This window comes from Manis pentadactyla, chromosome 5 (assembly GCF_030020395.1).
Source record: "Manis pentadactyla isolate mManPen7 chromosome 5, mManPen7.hap1, whole genome shotgun sequence".
Lineage (NCBI taxonomy): Eukaryota > Metazoa > Chordata > Mammalia > Pholidota > Manidae > Manis > Manis pentadactyla.
In genome coordinates this window covers 2,405,455-2,423,311 of record NC_080023.1, presented here as the reverse complement: position 1 = coordinate 2,423,311, position 17,857 = coordinate 2,405,455, and the positions used below count along the sequence as shown (strand labels likewise).

The window sequence follows — 17,857 nt, the reverse complement described above, 5'->3', positions numbered from 1 at the left end:
TGGACCCGCGCAGTCCAGAAGCCCACCTCCTAACACCACGACCTTGGGGGACAGGCCTCCGTATATCACCCTGGAGACACACACAGCCAGGCCACAGCAGTGCTGCTGTAGAAACGATCCTCAGAGCTCACCTGGCCGGCAGGCATCCCCAGTGTCTGGGCACATCCATGGCCTGGAGGTATTTTATTAGCAAACATGGGGAAGGCGTGTCGTGACAACATGCCAGACAGTGAAAGACTGCCCTTGCTATCATTTTGGGGGCACAGGGGGGACAGGAGGCATAGCTTACAGCCTCTGACTTCTCCACACCACTCCAGGAGGTGTGGAGGCAGGTGGATGGTCACGGTGACTTAACACATAAGGCAGGGGGCTCTGAGGCTCGGGCGCTGGCCCTTGGGCTGTGCTGGAAACGCCAGTGGCCTGTTTCCTGAAACACCCTGGCCATGGAAACGGTCACCACGCGTCAGGTGGTGCCTGCTTTGGAAGACACGTCAGCGGGGAGCTGCCCCGGAGGTCTCAGGGCCGAGGGGCGCGGACAGGTCCCCCAGGGACCTCCAGGGCGGCGGGGTCGCACTGCCGCCCCGCCGGGCCTCCCGGCCGGTCCCAGGACGAGGGCACGACTGTGCCCTGCGGGGACGTCCTTCCCGCCCGCTGTCCTCCCTAAAACCGTTTCAGGGTGGAAGGCGGCGGGAGGAGGGGGCGCAGATGGCGGGGGAGCGAAGGAGGGGTCCCGGCCGGGGAAGCAGGGTTTCCAGGGCGAGGGCGGGGACCCGCACCCCCAGCGGGGGCAGCGGAAGTGCTGCCCCGGGCCCCGGAGCCCCCGCCCCCTCCAGCGCCCCCCCCCGTCCCTCCTATCGGCTGTCTCCGGACCCCTGGAAGCCCCGCCCCACCCCGCCCCCAACAGGCCCCGCCCCGCGCGCTTGCTCACCGCGTCCCCTGGAAGCCCCGCCCCCGAAGGCTCCGACCTCCCCGAGGCCCCGCCCCTGCCGGCCCCGCCCCCGGCCCGGGCGGCGGCGGCTGCTGAGGCGACCGAGCAGACCGTCGGGCGCGCGGGAGGGGCGGTTCGCGGCCGGCGGGCCGGCGGCCGGTAGGTAGGAGCCGGGTCCGGGCCGCGCCGCCTCCCCGTCTTCTCCGGGCGCGCCCGCGGCCGTCGCGAGGCGGGGGGCTGTGCGGGCGGCCGGCGGGGCGGGGCTCCTCGGGCCCGGCCCGGCCGCCGGGGGCTCGCCTTTTGTTCCCGGGCCCAGCTCCGGGGGCTCGGGCGGGCCGGCGCGGGGCGGGCGCTGCCTCTGCCCGACGGGAGGGCCCGGCGCGGGGTCGGGGCCGCAGCCGGGGTCGGGCGGCGGGCCGGGGCGGGAAGCGGGCCCGCCCGCCCGCCGCGTTCGCGCCCCGCGGCCGCAGCCCGGCGCCCGGGGGCCGCCTCAGCGCGGGTCCGGAGCTTCCCGGCCAGCCCGGCAGGCGCCGCGTGGTGGGCGGAGCTGTCCCCGGAGACCCCGACGCTGCGAAGTAAATACCGCAGCGTCTGTCTGAGCTGCAGTTCACGGGCTGTGTGGTGTAGACAGAGTGGGTCCCGGAGTGTGTGGTGTAGACAGAGTGGGTCCCGGAGTCGTGGGGTGTCGACAGAGTGGGTCCCTGAGTGTGTGGTGTAGACAGAGTGGGTCCCTGAGTGTGTGGTGTAGACAGAGTGGATCCCTGAGTCGTGGGGTGTATGTAGACAGAGTGGATCCCTGAGTCGTGGGGGTGTAGACAGAGTGGGTCCCGGAGTGTGTGGTGTAGACAGAGTGGGTCCCGAAGTTGTGTGGTGTAGACAGAGTGGGTCCTGGAGTGTGCGGTGTAGACAGAGTGGGTCCCAGAGTGTGTGGTGTAGACAGAGTGGGTCCCGGAGTCGTGGGGTGTCGACAGAGTGGGTCCCGGAGTGTGTGGTGTAGACAGAGTGGGTCCCTGAGTGTGTGGTGTAGACAGAGTGGGTCCCGAAGTTGTGTGGTGTAGACAGAGTGGGTCCTGGAGTGTGCGGTGTAGACAGAGTGGGTCCCAGAGTGTGTGGTGTAGACAGAGTGGGTCCCGGAGTCGTGGGGTGTCGACAGAGTGGGTCCCGGAGTGTGTGGTGTAGACAGAGTGGATCCCTGAGTGTGTGGTGTAGACAGAGTGGGTCCCGGAGTCGTGGGGTGTCGACACAGTGGGTCCCGGAGTCGTGGGGTGTCGACAGACTGGGTCCCTGAGTGTGTGGTGTAGACAGAGTGGGTCCCTGAGTCGTGGGGTGTAGACAGAGTGGGTCCCGGAGTGTGTGGTGTAGACAGAGTGGGTCCCGGAGTGTGTGGTGTAGACAGAGTGGATCCCTGAGTGTGTGGTGTAGACAGAGTGGGTCCCGGAGTCGTGGGGTGTCGACAGACTGGGTCCCTGAGTCGTGGGGTGTAGACAGAGTGGGTCCCAGAGTGTGTGGTGTAGACAGAGTGGGTCCCGGAGTCGTGGGGTATAGACAGAGTGGGTCCCGGAGTGTGCGGTGTAGACAGAGTGGGTCCCGGAGTCGTGGGGTATAGACAGAGTGGGTCCCAGAGTGTGTGGTGTAGACAGAGTGGGTCCCGGAGTCGTGGGGTGTAGACAGAGTGGGTCCCGGAGTTTTGTGGTGTAGACAGAGTGGGTCCCGGAGTTTTGTGGTGTAGACAGAGTGGGTCCCGGAGTTGTGTGGTGTAGACAGAGTGGGTCCCGGAGTGTGTGGTGTAGACAGAGTGGGTCCCGGAGCGTGTGGTGTAGACAGAGTGGGTCCCGGAGTGTGTGGTGTAGACAGAGTGGGTCCCGGAGTTGTGTGGTGTAGACAGAGTGGGTCCCGAGTGTGTGCTGTAGACAGAGTGGATCCCGGAGTGTGTTGTGTAGACAGAGTGGATCCCTGAGTCGTGGGGTGTAGACATAGTGGATCCCTCAGTCGTGGGGTGTAGACAGAGTGGGTCCCGGAGTGTGTGGTGTAGACAGAGTGGGTTCCGGAGTCGTGTGGTGTAGACAGAGTGGGTCCCGGAGTGTGCGGTGTAGACAGAGTGGGTTCCTGAGTCGTGGGTTGTAGACAGAGTGGGTCCTGGAGTGTGCGGTGTAGACAGAGTGGGTCCTGGAGTGTGCGGTGTAGACAGAGTGGGTCCCGGAGTGTGCGGTGTAGACAGAGTGGGTCCCGGAGTGTGCGGTGTAGACAGAGTGGGTCCCTGAGTCGTGGGGTATAGACAGAGTGGGTCCCAGAGTGTGTGGTGTAGACAGAGTGGGTCCCGGAGTCGTGGGGTGTAGACAGAGTGGGTCCAGGAGTTTTGTGGTGTAGACAGAGTGGGTCCCGGAGTTGTGTGGTGTAGACAGAGTGGGTCCCGGAGTGTGTGGTGTAGACAGAGTGGGTCCCGGAGTGTGTGGTGTAGACAGAGTGGGTCCCGGAGTGTGTGGTGTAGACAGAGTGGGTCCCGGAGTGTCTGGTGTAGACAGAGAGAGGGTCCCTGAGTTGGGTGTAGACAGATACGAGGCCCTGTGTGTACTGCCTGGCCTGGGACCTGCCTTGATGCCTCCCAGGGATTTGTCCTTGGCAGGTGACCACTTGCTCTGGGCCTCAGTTTCCCCATTGGTGGACTGGGGTGGGGGTGGTGGCTCCCTCGGGGCTGCTCAGGTGAGTGGATGTGTGTGAAGCCCTCAGGGCTGTTGGGTCCGCCTCACCACTTTCATGGTGGCAGGGTGCCGTCATGCAGAGGGGTGCACACTTCCCAGAGAGCGGGGTTGAAGACAAGTCAGCTGCCCCCACTGCTGGTCTGGGGGCCGAGGAGTTGGGGATCCCTGAGATGCAGGGCGACAAGGGGTTGAGATTGGAGCCAGGGTCATTGGAGCGGGAGGGTGATGTGTCAGAACACATTTAAAGGTAGACTTTAGAAATGGGGTCACAGTGTGAAGTTTCATAAAAATGCCACCTTACTCTGGTTTAGAGATAATGGACAGGAAGTGCCCGGCATAGGACCTCAGCTTCAAGGACCTTCATCAGACGGGGTCAGCCCACTGCTGAGGCACCCACAGCGGGATCGCTGGGTGACTGACAGGAACACCTCTGGGTTGGGTGGGGCAGAGAAGAGTGGTGGCCAGCGGTAGCAGGGAGGTCGTGCCAAAGACAAGGGCCATGGACTTGGGCTGGACACGTGGAGCTGACCTGTGGTGGGGGCAGGGCATGTGGTAGGGAGGATCCCGGGTGAGGAGGGCCACTGAGTGTCCTGCGTGGCAGAGAGGACCGGGTGGGCATCCTTTCCCCCTCTTTCTACAATGAGGGCATCTGAGAGGATGGGGCCAGTGGCCAGGCAGTGGAGAAGCTGAGGGGCTGGGTGGCCAGGAGCAAGGTGGTCCTGGAGGAGGAGATGGCCTGGGTCCCAGCAGGCCTGGCTGGGCCGCAGGCGGACTGCGAGCTCAGGAGGCGGAGGCGCCTCGAGTTGCGGGTAGGGGTAGTGGAGGCGGCTGGGGAGGGAAGGTGAGAGGAAGGCTGGCGCTGTGCTGCCCGCGCCTCCCGCACTGCAAGGTGGTGGCACGTTCATCTTTTGAGCGCGCTGTCTCTCGGAAAAGGGCCAAGCCAGACAGGAAGAAGGGAAGACAATGTTAGGCCCAGCACTGCAGCGAGAACACAAAACATAGTGAAGCCGGAGCGTTTTACGCTTTACATTTTCTTCCTTGAATGAGGTGGAATTCCTATAAACATTTTGCTTTCTAATTAGCACTTGAATGAGCTTCCTGTGGCTGCTGTAACACATTTCCACAAACTTAGTGGCTTAAACAACAGAAATTTATTCCCTCACGGTCCTGGAGGCCACAAGCCCGAAATGGGTCTCACTGGGCTGAAACCAAGGTGAAGCCTCCGGAGGCCCCAGGGGAATCCATCGCGTCCCCTCTTCAGCCTCTGGAGGCTGTGCTGAGCCGGGGCCCAGGGCCCCACCTGCCCTGGCTCCTGCTGCTTAGGTTCTCACGCCTGCCTTCCCTCTTTGGTTCTCCGCACCCACCCCCACCAACCCCTTTAAAGTGCATTCAGGGCCACCGCATAACCCATGCTCCCCATTCACAGCTCCAGGGGCCAGGACTTAAGTCTTTGGGGGCCACTTTTCAGCCTACTGCACTGTTCCTGACTTTATTTCCCATTCTGTGCTGAGGGGCTGCTGCCGCTCCAGTATCCAGAGTGGCCTTGTGCTTTCCCTGCTCTGCACTGGAGGAGAGGCTGGAGCCGTCCTGGAGAAAGGCATTCTGGGAGGAATATCAGCCGTGCTTGGGGTTCAAGTCTGGTAGATCACTGGTTTTTACTTTTTCGGGGGAATGGTGGTCACCAGCTCCTTTGGCCATGTGATAAAAACTATGGTCTCTCTTCAGAAGTATACTGTCTACACGTGCGCACACAATTTTAATATAGACACAAGTTCAACTATGATTTTCAGGGGGTTCACTGTGGCAGTTCAGTTCATCTGTGAAGGAGACCAGAGCTCCAGGCAAAGAACTCTGTTGGAGCTTTCCTCAAGAAAACATGTAACTTGTCCTGTTTATCTTCCCTCTCTAGTGGCCTTGCTTTTCCCAACCCTGTAATCATACCCTGATATATATCTTTTCTCATCTTTTTCCTTGTTTATAGTCATTTATAGCTAGAACAGGCACACAAACACAAGCACACACACACACCATGCTGCTTATCTTTTTCTATATCTTATTTTTGACTTTTAATAGGGGTGTTGGTTATCCTTCCAGGACACTAGATGAAGCACTAAGCCTACTGATTAAATAATCAGACAGTACGCATTCTCTTGTGCTGCTTCTCCCCATCTCCCAGAAGCAGTTATCCTAAGCATTCTGTTTTCTCAGGTATTTACTGCTGTTTAAGCAGCAGTTTTAAGTTTCTGTGTTTTAGATGTCATCCTTTGATTTCTCTCAAAGAGGCAGAGGAAGCTTCAGCTCTCCTTTCCAACCCCCTTCCTGCTGCTCTACCCCACCTTCCAACCTAATCATGTCACATTCTTTTGGTTAAACCAGCAGTCATTGCTTGCCTTTTATGACTCCTAAGTGTTGTCATCACTGAACCATGTGGTAACGTGGGGGCACAGCTCCTTTCTTTTCCAACCCCATCACTCACCCATGAAAAACCTCTTTGCTTCCCTCCAGCGCACATCTCTTTTTGTAGTGGTGGTGGTGGTTAGGAGGCTCTTCTCCGAGTGCTGCTTCTGGTCTCAGTCTCCTCGTCCCAGGAAGGCCTGCGCACCAGGATGTTCTCCCCCTGTGCTGTTCCCTGCATCCTGGACCCCTTCTCTCCTGGGCTCACTCCTGATTTTGTTGAAGTGTCTATGCTTGATAATTAAGAAGTGTTACACAGCTTTTTCTTTTGTATTTTTCTTTGTCTTTTGTCTCCTCAGTTAACTTTTAGTTTAGCTGGGTATAGGATTCTTTTGGAAAGAGTTTTCTCAGGATTTTGAAGATGTTACATCACTGCGTTTCCAGCACTGGTGGGGAGCCTGAGGCCATTCCCGTTTCAGTCCTTTGCAGGTGATCTGGTGCCAGGAAGCTCCTAGGAGCCTTTCTTATTCTCCCATATTCTGAAATGTTCCATGAAAGCACTTTCTCCCTTCACTGTGCTTGGTGGGTGGTGGGCTCTTTAGCCTGAGGACTGACATTTGTATTATCCCTAAGATAACTTTCTTTTAGGTTTGTTTTCTCTCTTTCTGGAACTCCTTTTATTTGGAGGTTGGCCCTTCTAGGCTGACCTGCTAATCCCCTCATCTTTCTTCTCTTCTTGTTGATCTCTTTGGGAGGTTGTGTTGTCTTGCAACCCTTCCGCTAATTATTTCCATTACCCTTTTCACTTTTCAAGAGTTTTTTTAAAATTTCGATTTCCTTTTTATATTTTAAAAAATATCTTGTTCTTCATTTAGAATTGCAAAATGTTATCTTTTAGAAGGTAACAGTTGAGGATAATTTGAATTTTATTGTTTTCTTATTTTCCTCTTTTTGATCTTCTGTTTTTCACTAGACTATATCCTCCATAACTCCAGGGACTTTTTTTTCTCAGTATTTATTCCTGGCTGAATTCAAACACCTAAAATTGTGCTGGGCGTGTAGAAGGAACAATAATGTTCAGATCTCCTGTATTATTGATTTTTTGGGAGATGGGGATTCAGGGCATTCTAGCAATTGCTGAGACAGGTTAAAATCTCCAGCACTGACTATGGGTTTGTCTATTTCTGCCTTTTGTTCTTTCAGGTTTGGTTCATGTATTTGAAGCTCTCTTATTAGGGCCATACACATTTATGATTCTGTCTTCTTGATGAATGGAGCTTTTGTCTTAAAGTCTGTTTTGTCTGACGTTAATGCAGCTCCTCCAGCTTTCTAATGTTTACTGCTTACATCGTATAGCTTTTCCGTTCTTTTCTTCTCAGTCTGTTTGTGTCTTTATATTCAAAATCAGCTTCTTATAAAATAAATATTTGGGTCTTGCTTTTCTATCTAGTCTGATAGTTTCTGCTTTGGAATGTGACTGTTTTGTCATTAACATTCTTTAGTGCTTGAATGTTCCCCAAATTGATGATTTTTTTATTAGCTAATAAATAAGCAGTAACTACAAATTTCCAAAGCAGCTTGGGGGATGGGGCATAAATAATATTTGGAATCCTCTTAAGTCCAGTATTTAAGAAGTGCTCGTTATTGAAAAGATGTGAGTAGATATAGAGTAAACAGAAGAATCTAATGAACTCCACGTCTGTCGCTCAGCTTCAACACCTGCTGTTCCTGCATTATCTCCACTCTACCAGCTCCTCGCCCTTCTTATTTCATATTTTTCATTCCTGGTTCACATGAATCATAATATGGCTGATTTGGGTCTACCACCTTGTTTCCTTTTCTATTTCATTGTTGTTGCTGGAATATGTACATACATATATGTGGTACATGTGTGTATGTATATAATATATATGTGTATATACATTTAATATGTAATATGGATATACACACATACAGTTTTTAAGGCTCCATCTTAATTCCTCTACTGGTTTTTTGGCTATACCTCTTTGCATTATTTTTTAGTAGTCTAAAGTAGGTACAGTAGTCCCATTTACCCGTGGGACATATGTTCCAAGTCCCCCAGTGGATGCCTGAACCTCAGGTAGTACTGAACCCCATATATATTGTTTTCTCCTGTACATACACACATATGATAAAGTTCAATGTCTAAATTAGGTGCAGTGAGAGATAATAACAAGTGATAATAAAATAGGACAGTGCTAACCACATGCTGTGATATAGGTTATGTGACTGTGGTCTCTTCTCACCCTCTCTCACTGTGCTGCATGCACCCTTCTTGTGATGACGTGAGGTGATAAAATGCCCCGTGATGAACTGAGGTGAGGTGATGACATAGGTGTGTGACGCAGTGTTAGGCCGCTGGTGACCTTCTGACAGTATGTCAGACGGGGGATCATCTTCCAGTGTACCGTTGAGCTCAGAAAGGGAAACGGGATGAGGTGGGACCACTGTATCATAACTTATTGCAGTCTGTTTAGAGTTAATTTGATAACACTTTACATAAAATGTGATAATTTTGTAACAGTAAGTTCCATTTATTTCCCCCTTTGAGCTATTGTTGTCATTCATATTATATCTGCATATATTATTACACTACAACTCAGCATTACAGTTTTTGCTTTAAAAAGTCGTATGTATTTTAAAGAAACTAAAAAAAGAAAAACACTTAAAAATGTTTACCTACATACTCACCATTTCTGGTGTGCTTCACTCCTTGTAGGTTTGAGTTTCCATCTGGTATCAAACACTTTAGCATTCCTTGCCTGTTAATGACAAATTCTCCCAGTTTTCATTTATCTGAAATGTCTATTTTCCTTCAATTTAGAAGGATCTTTTCACTGGAGATAGAATTCTAGGCTGCCAGTTTCTTTTCCCAGCCCTCTTTGTTGTTCCAGTATCTTTTGGCTGCCTTTGGCATCAGAAGTTAGCTGCTTGTAGCTGTGTTGTTTCTGTATCGCGTGGGGACGCTGCTTTCCAGTTTTACTCTTTTTGTCTTTGGCTTTTAGCAGTTGGACTGTGATGTGCTTAGGAGTGTTTCCTTTGTATGTATCTTGCTCAGGGTCTGTTAAGCTTCTTGGATATATGTTTATAATTGTTCACTATGTTTGGGAAAAATTTGGTCATTGTTTCTTCAAGTATTTTTTCTGCCCTATTGTTCTCCTCTCCTTTTGGGGCTCCTATTACATTAATGGTTGATGTTTGATATTGTCCCATGGGGCATTCCATTCCAACCCTGTCCATTTAAAAAGTTGTTTTTGTCTGTTTTTCATACTGAATGATTTCTATTGATCAGTCTTCTTTCTTCTGTCTCTAATTTGTTATTAATCCATTTAGTGAGTTTTCAGATTTTAGTTAACTGTAGTTTTTATTTCTAGAATTTCCACTTGTTTTTTTATAATTTCTATTTCTCTACTGAGATATGCCAACATTGTGATCACTGAGGCATACATTGTTTTATTGTACTTCACAGAGGCTGCATTTTTTACAAGTTTAAGGTTTGTGGTAACCCCATGTTGAGCAAGTCTGTTGGCACCATTTTTTTTTTGAGAGGGCATCTCTCATATTTGTTGTTCTAATGATTGTTAACAACAATAAAATTCTGTATAGGGGACTCAATGCGCAATCATTAATCAACCCCAAGCCTAATTCTCAACAGTCTCCAATCTTCTGAAGCATAACGAACAAGTTCTTACATGGTGAACAAGTTCTTACATAGTGAATAAGTTCTTACATGGTGAACAGTGCAAGGGCAGTCATATCACAGAAACTTTCAGTTTTGATCACGCATCATGAACTATAAACAATCAAGTCAGATATGATTATTCATTTGATTTTTATACTTGATTTATATGTGAATCCCACATTTCTCCCTTATTTTTTTTTTTAAATAAAATGTTGAAGTGGTAGGTAGATGCAAGATAAAGGTAGAAAACATAATTTAGTGCTGTAAGAGGGCAAATGTAGATATCAGGTGTGTGCCTATAGACTAAGTGTTAATCCAAGCTAGACAAGGGCAATGAAACATCCACGGATGCAGAAGATTTCTCTCAAAACGGGGGGTGAGGTTCTAAGCCTCACCTCTGTTGATCCCCAATTTCTCACCTGATGGCCCCCCTGCGACTGTGCCTGTCTTAGGTTGTTCCTCCCTTGAGGAATCTTACCCATCTCTAGCTAATCAGTCATCTTCCGGGGCCATACAGGGAAATGTAAAGTTGGTAAGTGAGAGAGAAGCAATATTGTTTGAAAAGGTTAGCTTTTTACTTCTTTGCAGGTTTGTGCCCTGTGGCTTCTATGCCCAGCATTTGTCTTGAGGTATCTTTACCACTTGGAAGAATTATGATACTCGGTAATTTTTGATATGAGGCACGAATTCTACTAAAGGGCTATAATTAGGAAGGAAGAAAGAAAAGCTATAGAAGTAGCAGGCAGAAGAAAACATGGGAAGATTGATTATTTCTTTGACATAATTCTTGTAGAGTAACATAAGCATGTATAGGTTTTAACAAACTACGAATTAAATTGCATACACACATTAACATAATAGGAATACAGCTACATAACAAAAGCAGACCTACAATTACCAGCCTTATCCAGTGAAACCAAGAAAACCAGTTAGGTACCCTAGGCATTTGTGAAAACTTATAAATGATATGATGGATATTGTCTAACTGAATTTGAATAGTTTGAGAAAAATCAGTCAAATTAAAATAACACATTCCTGGGAACCGTTCACATCCCATATGTTCTTTTAACAGTAGATACTCTATAGTCACACGATTTTGGAGCACTGCACCTTGCACTTCTAATTCTTGGTTGAGTTCCAACAATATAGATCCAGTCAAATTTGTTTTACTGTATGCACAGGCCAGCTTAGATATCTCCTTCATTCCAATGGCAAGTCCAGGAACCGGTGGGATGAATGCAGCTACAACTGCAACAGCGCCAGGATCTTTGTTGAAGTTTTTTGATGATCATCTTCTGGAATGATTCTTCCAGAGGATGTTGATGTTGGAAGTTCTTCTTCATATCGTATCTTAATTCGTTTTCTGTGTAGCCAAATTAGGCTTTGATCCTCTGTATAAACACAAACAGACCCTTTGCCTACACTTTGATACGACCTTTATACCATTGTGAAGAACCTATTGGAGACCACCACACAGGAACTTGTCGGCACCATTTTTCCAATAGCATTTGCTTACTTTGTATCTCTGTGTCACATTTTGGTAATTCTTGCAATATTTCAGACTTTATCATTATCATTATCTTTGTTCTGATGACCTGTGATCAGTGATCTTTGATGTCACTGTTGCAACCATGACCACACCTACCTAAGATGGAGAACTTTATTGATGAATGTCGTGTGTGTTCTGATTGCACCACTGGCCGGCCATTCCTCTGCCTCTCTCTCTCCTTGGGTGTCTCTCCCTCAGACACAAGAACTGCAATGTGTTCTTTCACATACAACAACAATAAGAGTATTGTGCACTGCAGTAATAGTATTACACACGGTATTATACACTGCACTAATAGTAGTGTAACTATTCGGGTTCCTGGTCCTGATTCTAATGTGTGTGTATGTATGAGAGGCGGGTCTTCCCACTCATAACAACAAGCAATTCTTGAACACCAATAGGGTGCTGAGAACTCAACTCAGTTCTGATACTATCTGCCTGGAGACAGCCCCAGATTCCCAGGTTAAGGGCTTCCTCCTATGAGACTGCCCTCCACCCCCCACTCCAGATGCTGGTCACAAGCCCCAGACTGTTCCCTGTGCTTCTGATCCACGGGCTACAGATTGGAGGTTCCCATGACCTCCCCCTTAGATTTGATTAATTTGCTATAGTGGCTCACAAAACTCAGGAAATGTTTACAAGTTTAATAAAGGATACTGTACAGGATACAAGTTAACAGCCAGATGAAGAGATACAGAGGCCGAGGTCCCAAATAAAGGAGCTTCTGTCCTCTGGAGCTTGGGGCCTGCTTGTTGGCACCTGAGGTGTTCCTGTTCCCCAGGCGTAGGAGCTCTTCCCAAAAGGGAGGCAGGACCCAAGAGAGCGGTAAGCTCTTCTCAGGGGTTTTTGTGAGGGATTCATTGCATAGCCTTGATTGGCTGAATTATTGGCCATTGGTTGATTGAGCCTCCAGCTCCTGCTCTTGGGTAGGTGGGGGTCCAAAAGTCTCATTAACATAACCAAACACCCATTTCACGTTAAGACTGCAGTGTTGTTAGGAATTGTGGATGAAGACAAAATATACTTGGGAAATATATACGGTCATATGAATGACCAAATATGTATTTTTTAACAAATTTTTTAAATTAAGGTATCCTTGATATACAATCTTATGAAGGTTTCACATGAGCAACATTGTGCTTTCAACACTCACCTGTATTATCAAGTCCCCCCCACATCCCATTGCAGTCACTCTGTCAGCACAGTAAGATGCTGCAGAGCCATTACTTGTCTTCTCCGTACTGGACTGCCTTCCCCATGACCTACCTATATTGTGTGTGCTAATTATAATGCCCCTTAATCCCCTTCTCCCTCCCCACCCACCCTCCCACACCCCTCCCCTTTGGTAACCACTAGTCCCTTCTTGGAGTCTGTGAGTCTGCTGCTGTTTTGTTCCTTCAGTTTTGCTTTGTTGTTATACTCCACAAATGGATGAAATCATTTACTTGTCTTTCTCCACCTGGCTTATTTCACTGAGCATAATACTCTCTAGCTCCATCCATATCTTGCCAATGGTAGGATTTGTTTCTTCTTATGGCTAAATGATATTCCACTGTGTACATGTACCACATCTTCTTTATCCATTCATCTACTGATGGACACTTACGTTGCTTCCTTATCTTGGCTATTATAAATAGTGCTGCCATAAACATAGGTGTGCATATGTCCTTTCAAATCAGGACTCTTGTTTTCTTAGGGTAAATTCCTAGGAGTGGAATTCCTAGGTCAAATGGTATTTCTATTTTTAGTGTTTTGAGGAACCTCTGTATTGCTTTCCACAAAGGTTGAACTAATTTACATTCCCACCAGCAGTGTAGGAGGGTTCCCCTGTCTCTGCATCCTCACCAGCATTTGTTGTTCCTTGTCTTTTGGATGTTGGCCATCCTAACTGGTGTGAGGTGATATCTCATTGTGGTTTTAATTTGCATTTCCTTGATTCAGATTTGCCTGTTGGCCATCTGAATTTATTCTTTGGGGAAGTGTCTGTTCAGATCCTTTGTCCATTTTTTTTTTGAGAGGGCATCTCTCATATTTATTGATCAAATGGTTGTTAACAATAAAATTCTGTATAGGGGACTCAATGCTCAATGCACAATCATTAATCCACCCCAAGCCTAATTCTCGTCAGTCTCCAATCTTCTGAAGCTTAACGAACAAGTTCTTACATGGTGAACAAATTCTTACATAGTGAATAAGTTCTTACATGGTGAACAGTACAAGGGCAGTCATCACAGAAACTTACGGTTTTGATCACGCATTATGAACTATAAACTATCAGGTCAAATATGAATATTCATTTGATTTTTATACTTGATTTATATGTGAATCCCACATTTATACCTTCTTCTTCTTATTATTATTTTTAATAAAATACTGAAGTGGTAGGTAGATGCAAGATAAAGGTAGAAAACATAGTTTAGTGTTGTAAGAGAGCAAATGTAGATGATCAGGTGTGTGCCTGTAGACTAAGTGTTAATCCAAGCTAGACAAGAGCAATAAAACATCCACGGATGCAGAAGATTTCTCTCAAAACGGGGGGTGAGGTTCTAAGCCTCACCTCTGTTGATCCCCAATTTCTCACCTGATGGCCCCCCTGCGACTGTGCCTGTCTTAGGTTGTTCCTCCCTTGAGGAATCTTACCCGTCTCTGGCTAACCAGTCATCTTCCGGGGCCATACAGGGAAATGTAAAGTTGGTAAATGAGAGAGAAGCAATATTGTTTGAAAAGGTTAGCTTTTTACTTCTTTGCATATTTATGCCCTGTGGCTTCTATGCCCAGCATTTGTCTTGAGGTATCTTTACCACTTGGAAGAATTATGATACTCAGTAATTTTTGATATGAGGCACAAATTCTATTTAAGGGTTGTAATTAGGAAGGAAGAAGAAAAGCTATAGAAGTAGCAGACGGAAGAAAACATGGGAAGATTGATTATTTCTTTGACGTATCTTCTTGTAGAGTAACTTAAGCATGTATAGGTTTTAAACTACTAATTAAATTGCACAACACATTAACATAATAGGAATACAGTTACATAACCAAAGCAGACCTATAATTACCATCCAAGAAACCAAGAAAACCAGTTAGGCACCCTAGGCATTTGTGAAAATTTATCTATGATATGATGGATATTGTCCAACTGAACTTGAACAGTCTGAGAGAAATCAGACAAAACAGCCCATTCCTGGGAACTGTTCACATCCCATATGTTCTTTTAACAGTAGATAGTCTGTAGTCGTAAGATTTTGGAGCGCTACAACTTGCACTTCTCCTAATTCTTGGTTGAGTTCCGACAGTATAGATCCAGTCAAATTTGTTGTTTTACTGTATGCACAGGCCAGCTTAGATGTCTCCTTCATCATTCCCATGGCAAGTCCAGGAACCGGTGGGATGAATGCAGCTACAACTGTAGCAGCACCTGGATCTTTGTTGAGGATTTTTGATGATCATCTTCTCGTATGACTCTTCCAGAGAGTGCTGATGTTGGAAGTTCTTCTTCATATTGTATCTTAGTTCATTTTCTGGGTAGCCAAATTAGGCTTTGATCCTCTGTATAAACATAAACAGACCCTTTGCCCACACTTTGATATGCCCTTTATACCATTGTGTAGAACTCATTGGAGGTCACCACACAGGAACTGCTTTTTTTTTTTTTTTTAAGAGAAAGGAATATTATCAGAAAAGTGTACCTCCATAGCCGATCATCTGACACCCTTTAAGTGATCAAAATTAAGGATATTTAAAGCATGCATTAATCGCTGATTTACAGTTAGTTTTATCCTATCAGGGAGTAATCCCCCTTTTCTTTCTTTTTTTTTATGTTATCATTAATCTACACTTACATGAAGAATATTATGTTTACTAGGCTCTCCCCTATACCAGGTCCCCCTATAAACCCCTTTACAGTCACTGTCCATCAGCATAGCAAAATGTTGTAGAATCAGTACTTGTCTTCTCTGTGTTGTACAGCCCTCCCCTTTCTCCACCCCCCCCATTATGCATGCTAATCTTAATACCCCCCTTCTCCCCACCCCTTATCCCTCCCTACCCACCCATCCTCCCCAGTCCCTTTCCCTTTTGTACCTGTTAGTCCATTCTTGGGTTCTGTGATTCCACTGCTGTTTTGTTCCTTCAGTTCTTCCTTTGTTCTTATACTCCACAGATGAGTGAAATAATTTGCTATTACTCTTTCTCTGCTTGGCTTATTTCACTGAGCATAATACCCTCCAGCTCCATCCATGTTGCTGCAAATGGTAGGATTTGCCCTCTTCTTATGGCTGAGTAGTATTCCATTGTGTATATGTACCACGTCTTTATCCATTCATCTACGATGGACATTTAGGTTGCTTCCAATTCTTGGCTATTGTAAATAGTGCTGCGATAAACATAGGGGTGCATCTGTCTTTTTCAAACTTGATTGCTACGTTCTTAGGGTAAATTTCTAGGAGTGGAATTCCTGGGTCAAATGGTAAGTCTGTTTTGAGCATTTTGATGAACCTCCATACTGCTTTCCACAATGGTTGAACTAACTTACATTCCCACCAGCAGTGTAGGAGGGTTCCCCTTTCTCCACAGCCTCGCCAACATTTGTTGTTGTTTGTCTTTTGGATGGCAGCCATCCTTACTGGTGTGAGGTGATACCTCATTGTAGTTTTAATTTGCATTTCTCTGATAATTAGCGATGTGGAGCATCTTTTCATGTGTCTGTTGGCCATCTGTATTTCTTTTTTGGAGAACTGTCTGTTCAGTTCCTCTGCCCATTTTTTAATTGGGTTATTTGTTTTTTGTTTGTTGAGGCGTGTGAGCTCTTTATATATTTTGGACGTCAAGCCTTTATAGGATCTGTCATTTACAAATATATTCTGCCATACTGTAGGGATCCTTCTTGTTCTATTGATGGTGTCTTTTGCTGTACAGAAGCTTTTCAGCTTAATATAGTCCCACTTGTTCATTTTTGCTGTTGTTTTCCTTGCCCGGGGAGATATGTTCAAGAAGAGGTCACTCATGTTTATGTCTAAGAGGTTTTTGCCTATGTTTTCTTCCAAGAGTTTAATGGTTTCATGGCTTACATTCAGGTCTTTGATCCATTTTGAGTTTACTTTTGTATATGGGGTTAGACAATGGTCCAGTTTCATTCTCCTACATGTAGCTGTCCAGTTTTGCCAGCACCACCTGTTGAAGAGACTGTCATTTCACCATTGTATGTCCATGGCTCCTTTATCAAATATTTATTGACCATATATGTCTGGGTTAATGTCTGGATTCTCTAGTCTATTCCACTGGTCTGTGGCTCTGTTCTTGTGCCAGTACCAAATTGTCTTGATTACTATGGCTTTATAGTAGAGCTTGAAGTTGGGGAGTGAGATCCCCCCTACTTCATTCTTCTTTCTCAGGATTGCTTTGGCTATTCGGGGTCTTTGGTGTTTCCATATGAATTTTTGAATTATTTGTTCCAGTTCATTGAAGAATGTTGCTGGTAGTTTCATAGGGATTGCATCAAATCTGTATATTGCTTTGGGCAGGATGGCCATTTTGACGATATTAATTCTTCCTAGCCACGAGCATGGAATGAGTTTCCATCTGTTAGTGTCCCCTTTAATTTCTCTTAAGAGTGACTTGTAGTTTTCAGAGTATAAGTCTTTCACTTCTTTGGTTAGGTTTATTCCTAGGTATTTTATTTTTTTGGATGCAATTGTGAATGGAGTTGTTTTCCTGATTTCTCTTTCTGTTGGTTCATTGTTAGTATATAGGAAAGCCACAGATTTCTGTGTGTTGATTTTGTATTCTGCAACTTTGCTGTATTCCGATATCAGTTCTAGTAGTTTTGGGGTGGAGTCTTTAGGGTTTTTTATGTACAGTATCATGTCATCTGCAAATAGTGACAGTTTAACTTCTTCTTTACCAATCTGGATTCCTTGTATTTCTTTATTTTGTCTGATTGCCGTGGCTAGGACCTCCAGTACTATGTTAAATAACAGTGGAGAGAGTGGGCATCCCTGTCTAGTTCCCGATCTCAGCGGAAATGCTTTCAGCTTCTCGCTGTTCAATATAATGTTGGCTGTGGGTTTATCATAGATGGCCTTTATTATGTTGAGGTACTTGCCCTCTATTCCCATTTTGCTGAGAGTTTTTAACATGAATGGATGTTGAACTTTGTCAAATGCTTTTTCAGCATCTATGGAGATGATCATGTGGTTTTTGTCTTTCTTTTTGTTGATGTGGTGGATGATGTTGATGGACTTTCGAATGTTGTACCATCCTTGCATCCCTGGGATGAATCCCACTTGGTCATGGTGATGATCCTTTTGATGTATTTTTGAATTCGGTTTGCTAATATTTTGTTGAGTATTTTTGCATCTACGTTCATCAGGGATATTGGTCTGTAGTTTTCTTTTTTGGTGGGGTCTTTGCCTGGTTTTGGTATTAGGGTGATGTTAGCTTCATAGAATGAGATTGGGAGTATCCCCTCCTCCTCTATTTTTTGGAAAACTTTAAGGAGAATGGGTATGATGTCTTCCCTGTATGTCTGATAAAATTCCGAGGTAAATCCATCTGGCACGGGGGTTTTGTTCCTTGGTAGTTTTTTT

The 17,857-nt window shown here is 46.5% G+C and overlaps 2 protein-coding genes across 4 annotated transcripts in view; both read left to right on the top strand.

The window, feature by feature from the left end:
• The window catches only part of MSANTD1 (Myb/SANT DNA binding domain containing 1), a 191,757-nt gene that overhangs the window by 51,214 nt on the left and 122,686 nt on the right, over nucleotides 1-17,857 (top strand). The window lies entirely within an intron of this gene.
• The window catches only part of RGS12 (regulator of G protein signaling 12), a 152,598-nt gene continuing 135,761 nt past the window's right edge, over nucleotides 1,021-17,857 (top strand). The window contains exon 1 of one of the 3 annotated variants that reach the window (XM_057502012.1): nucleotides 1,021-1,087. The gene's annotated coding sequence lies outside the window, so the exon portion shown is untranslated. The remainder of the gene's footprint in view (nucleotides 1,088-17,857) is intronic. The other 2 variants (XM_057502011.1, XM_057502010.1) reach the window with 2 other exon arrangements.